The following is a 6,000-nucleotide window of genomic DNA, read 5'->3' as shown; positions in this document are numbered from 1 at the left end:
TCTTAATATGTTATAATCATTAATAACTTCAAAATGGTCAGTGATCCGGGGATTATTCCGATTGCCAGATTGGAGTCAGAAAGCATTTTTTTCACTTAAATTGAGAAAATTGGATTCTACCTCATAAGGTTTTTTTTGCCTTCCTCTGGATCAACATTGGGGGTGAGGGGGGGAAAGTAGGCTGAACTGGATGGATATATGTCTTTTTTCAACCTTACATACTATGTTACTACATTGCTGCTGTAAAGAAAATCTCTGAACTGCTGTTATCAGAGCTAAGAAGCAGCACAGACAAGATGGCCGACCCCATAATGATGTATAGAAGCTCTACAATCAGAAAATAAAACCAGATTAGAAAAAAATAAGAATATGTGTCAGTATTTGGTTGTAAAGGGGTTGTCCCATGAAACTAAGTCGTATCCTACCCTCAGGATAGGGGATAACTAACTGATTGGTGGAGGTCTGATTGCTGGCTGACTTGAAAATGGGGTCCTGAAGGTCCCTTAATGAATCTGTCAAGTGGGCGGTCTTCACCACTCACTGTCAGTGGATGACATCAAATTTGATTCACAGTGAGCAGTGACATGATATGGGGAAACAGGGCAAGTATAGAGAAAGAAAAGCTGCAATAGAGTCAGCGGGGCCGGAGCTGCAAAGCTATGCAGCCAGCCCCACTGACCCAAAAACATGACAGTTTCTCTTTAAAAATAAATAAATCTTGTTATTTGTATAGCGTCAAATAATTCCACAGCGCTTTCAGGTAATTTATTACCACCCGCCAGAGGCGTAACTTGAAGCTCCTGGGCCGCAATGCAAAATTTGTAACAGGGCCCCCAACTATAATGCTTTATTCATAGTATATTTATTCAGAGAATATAAAGTTCTTTACACACAGTGCATTTTTGTTTATGGCCCTTTCCACCCTTTTGACCATATCTGTGGTTTTCTACCCATATATGTCAATTTTAAAGGGTGCCACCAGTGAAAACACATTTTCCTATTACACTCTGGAGGTCTCTTCTGTGTATTCCAGTAAATTCCCTGCAGTGCAGCCTCCTGTCTGATGCTTATTGAGGCTGAGATTTTTTTTACTTCCAATCAATCCCATGATGCATCAGTACAGCATTTGCTGAGGCTATTCCATTTTTTTTCCTGCCAAGGGAATAGTTTAATTATCATTACCCTCTATATTTGCCTAAATAAGCTACAGACCTTAAGTATACAGTCAGGGGGATGAGCTGTGATCTCCTCTATTATAACTGTGTCACAGGAGCTGTGTGACCATAGAAATGTCTATATTCCCCTGTAGACAGTTTCTGTGGTAGGTGCATGTAACAGAATCACACAGACTGGGAAACTAACTTAATTTTAGAGCAGATAACCCCAAGTAGATCTGAGTTGGTCAGAATTAAGATCACATGACTATTAGAGGAAAAAGAAGTAACTAACCAAGGTAACGCTAGCTTACTTATATATACTGGGTGGATAACTACATAATGAATTAATTAATGTCAGGCACACTCACATTCATCCACTGCTGATTTTCTGAAAAAACTACAACCCAAGTCCACCCCTCAACCCTTATGTGCCGTGAAACAGTGGGTAGATGAATTATGGCTCATGACTTTATGATGCTGGATTATTGCTGAGTCATTTATTGGAAGTAATCTATACATTTCTCCTTCTCTTTAGCAATTGTTAAAACATAATAATTATCTTATTTTGACTAATAGGAACAATATAATTGCTTTGAACAAAACAGAAGCTGAAACTGATCGGACCGGTCCAACAGCTCAAGTGATATAATAGTGATAATAATAGAAATAGCCGAAGGGAATATGGAATATAATGAACTGCAATGACTCCCAATAAAAAGTATTATGTTTCGCTCATTAATCAGTTTTTTTGTTGTTGTTTTTTTTTTGTCTTTTTTATTCACTGTTTACCATGTCATGTAAAAAATGTTAATCCTATGGGTTGTTGCGATTACAAATAGGAATCGAAAAGTTGGATATTCTTTATGTCTTAGTACTTTTGCCAAAAAAAAGCATATTTTCTTTTTTTTTTAATTGTGTCATTACATTTCAAGAGCTAAAACTTTTTTTTTTTTTTTTTTTTAACTATGAACAATTTTTTTGGCTGTAAACATTTTTCCCCAATATCTTTCTATACATTCCACTTTAGGAAACTTGAAGTTATAATTAGAGATGAGCGAGTATACTTGCTAAGGCACATTACTCGAGTGAGAAGTGTCTTAGCCGAGTGTCTCCCCGCTCGTCTCTAAAGATTCGGGGCCGGCGGGGGAGAGCGGGGAGGAACAGAGGGGAGATCTCTCTCTCCCTCTCTCGCCCCCGCTCCCCGCTGCAACTCACCTGTCACCTGCGCCAAAATCTTTAGAGACGAGCGGTGAGATACTCGGCTAAGGCACTACTGGCTTATCTCTAGTTATAATTACTCAGTTGCATGTATGCTTCTTTACTGAATTGCTTTCCTTTTTGAAACACTTCACCCACCCCATGTACCCTAGAAAGCACGGAGGCAAAAATGAAAAAACTTCCTGTGGTCCTTTAAGGAGTATTTCCATCTTGGCCAAATATGGCAGTGATGGGAATTCCCCTGTGTATGAAGGCTCCACTCCTTTGCAAAGAGAACACACCAATGCTGGCTGTCTATCCCCAGCTAAAATACCGAGGAAGGGGCGCAACGGCCCCGAAACATGTCTATTATTATATGCTGGATTAATTTTTAATAAAAACAGAGGAGTCAATCTCAAAAACACATCTCAGGCCTCCATGAGTTAAATGGGATTGCACCTATAACATTTTTTTCCTACATTTACCTCATGTACCGTATATACCGGCGTATAAGACGACTTTTGAACCCCGAAAAATCTGCTCTGCAGTCGGGGGTCGTCTTATGCGCCGGTAATACAAAAAAAAAAAAGTGTAAAAAAAAAAAATTTTATTACTCACCTCCCCCGGCGTTCTGTCGCGCTCCGGCAGGATGTCGCTCGCTCCGGCAGGCTGTCGCTCGCTCCTCGTCCCCGCCGCAGCATAGCTTTCTGAATGCGGGGCTTGAAATCCCCGCTTCCAGAAAGCTAATACACACGCCGGCAGCCATGACAGCATTGAATGGCTGTGATTGGCTAAAGCACACGTGGCTTCAGCCAATCACACTATTCAATGACATCATTGAATGGCTGTGATTGGCTGAAGGCGCACGTGTTAGCAATCACACCCATTCAATGATGTCATTGAATAGTGTGATTGGCTGAAGCCACGTGTGCTTTAGCCAATCACAGCCATTCAATGATGTCATGGCTGCCGGCGTGTGTATTAGCTTTCTGGAAGCGGGGATTTCAAGCCCCACATTCAGAAAGCTATGCTGCGGCGGGGACGAGGAGCGAGCGACAGCCTGCCGGAGCGAGCGACATCCTGCCGGAGCGCGACAGAACGCCGTGGGAGGTGAGTAATAAAATTTTTTTTTTTTTCTCCACTGAATACCGGCGTATAAGGTGACAGTTGGGGGGTCGTCTTATACGCCCCGTCGCCTTATACGCCGGTATATACGGTACTTGCATGCCCCCTTGGAAAGTGTAACGTTTCGTGGACTGGCTGCACCCTCTCAGACTCATCAAGAATCGATCAATCTCAATCCCATATATAGAATAAGGGAGGAGAAAAACAAAAACAAAAATTTTCAAATCAAAACATTGGTATATAGATTTGCTACGCTCTCTCTTTTTCTTCTCATCTTTCATTAGCTCTGTGTATGAAGTGGCCAGGGTAAGTTGCCAGGGTGGCCGGGAGGACAGAAACATCGGAGCTTGCCTGAGCTATGTTGTTTCTGTAACTTCCATAGAGGTGTATTGGAGTTATGGAAACAGCATAGCATAGTGAGAGAAACCAGGGAGTAAAACGAAAAACGTTTGGTACTGTGTTAGCCAGTAGAGCAAAATGTGATTGTTCTCAGTAAGAGAAATTAAGTAATCTTATAGATATGATACCTTTTAATGGCTTACAAATATACATGATGTTATAGCGAGCTTTTGAACCAACGCAGGGTTCTTCTTCAGGCTTATGAAATAGGTCTGAAGACACATGCATTTATATATACATACATATGAAAAAGGCACAGACATGGGTGTGATTAATTAGCACTTGAAACAATACCAGAATAGATAAAGTGAAGGAGTAAATACTTAATTAGTACACTGATAAGGAAGTGAGAGTTTTATGGTCTATATCCTGCAACTCACCAAAACCACCATTGGCAGTGACATTGTACCACAATATGCTAACCTTTTCATGTCAAAACTGGAGAATGAGTTTCCGGCCTCTTGCTCCTGCAAACCATTGTCCTCCTTCCGCTACATTGATGACATCATAATCATCTGGACCAGCACCGAACAAGAACTAATAAAATTCCATGAGAGATTCAATGCATTTCACCCCACCATAAACCAGACATTAAGCTACTCATACAAAGAAATCAACTTTTTGGACACCACCATAAAAATCTCAAACAACTCAATACAGACATCCCTATACTGAAAACCGATTGATCAGCTCACATACCTCAGATGGGACAGTTCCCACCCTAAACACATCAAAAAGTCCATCGTCTACAGGCAGGCCATCAGATACAACTGGATCTGCTACAACCCAACAGACAGAGATGAACATTTACACCGCCTGAAAAGGACATTTATAAATCAGGGCTACCATCCCACCTCAGTTGATGACCAAATCACCAGAGCCACCAGGATACCCAGAAATCAACTACTCCACTACACAGAGAAGGAAAAAAATGGTCATTTACCTCTAGTAGTGACCTACAATCCACAGCTAGAGGTCCTAAGGAAAACTGCAAAGCAACTCCATCATACCCTACACAAGGGTGACCGTCTGAAAACCATATTCCTGGACCCTCCCCTTTTGTGTTACAAGCAACCTCCAAATTTGAATAACTTTATAATCAGGAGTGTATTGTCCTCTGACACACAAAAAGGAAGTATCTCTGTAATGGAATGAGCTGCAAGACCTGCTCACATGTACTGACCAAGGACAGGATACAACAAATGCCCCTTACACAGCAGGACTATAAGATCCCTGGGACATTCACATGTTCCACGTCCGATGTTGTGTGCCTGATCCGGTGCAGTAAATGTTCTGTTGGGGTCCTTTATGTTGGAGAAACAAGGCAAAAACTGAAATCGGGGATGAAGTCTCATCGCCACACAATTAAAGAGAGAAAGACTGAATTACCTGTGGCTGAGCATTTTTGTAGTCACGGACACAGCATAAACCATATGCAAGTTATTATACTTAAGGGTAGTTTCAAATCCCAACATGACAGGAGAATTTGAGAGTACAAATTTATAACAACCTTTGACATTGTCAAGACCGGAATGAACCTCAGAGTGGGCTTCTTGCATTAGTGAAGAATATGAGAAACCTAGAGCAGAGATAACATGCTGGCATGGTGACCCCAAAAATCAATATAGAGACCATAAAACTTTCACTTCCTCATCAGTGGACTAATTAAGTATTTACTCCTCTACTCAATCTATTCTGGTATTGTTTTAAATGCTAATTAATCACACCCATGTCTGTGCCTTTTTCATATGTATGTGTATATAAATGCATGTGTCTTCAGACCTGAGGAAAAACCTGTGTAGGTTCGAAAGTTCGAAATAACACCATGTATATTTGTTAGCCATTAAGAGGTCTTATATCTACAAGATTACTTGATTTCTCTTTCTGTGAACAATCACAGAAACCAGAAAGACATGGAAACAATGTAACTCACTGTGCTATGCTATATCAGGAACTGCTATTCACTTCCATGGGAATTATGGAAACAACTCATTGTAAGACAACTCATTTGACTGCTTCTGTAACTCCTATATTACATTTGTACAGGGCGTAGAAAATGGTGCCCCTCGCAGACATCACAAATACATATCACCTAGACACTAGTCTTGTCTACAAGCGACAA

The sequence above is a fragment of the Eleutherodactylus coqui genome, chromosome 4, assembly GCF_035609145.1.
Source record: "Eleutherodactylus coqui strain aEleCoq1 chromosome 4, aEleCoq1.hap1, whole genome shotgun sequence".
Lineage (NCBI taxonomy): Eukaryota > Metazoa > Chordata > Amphibia > Anura > Eleutherodactylidae > Eleutherodactylus > Eleutherodactylus coqui.
The sequence above is the reverse complement of the archived record's forward strand: the minus strand, read 5'-3'. Positions refer to the sequence as shown.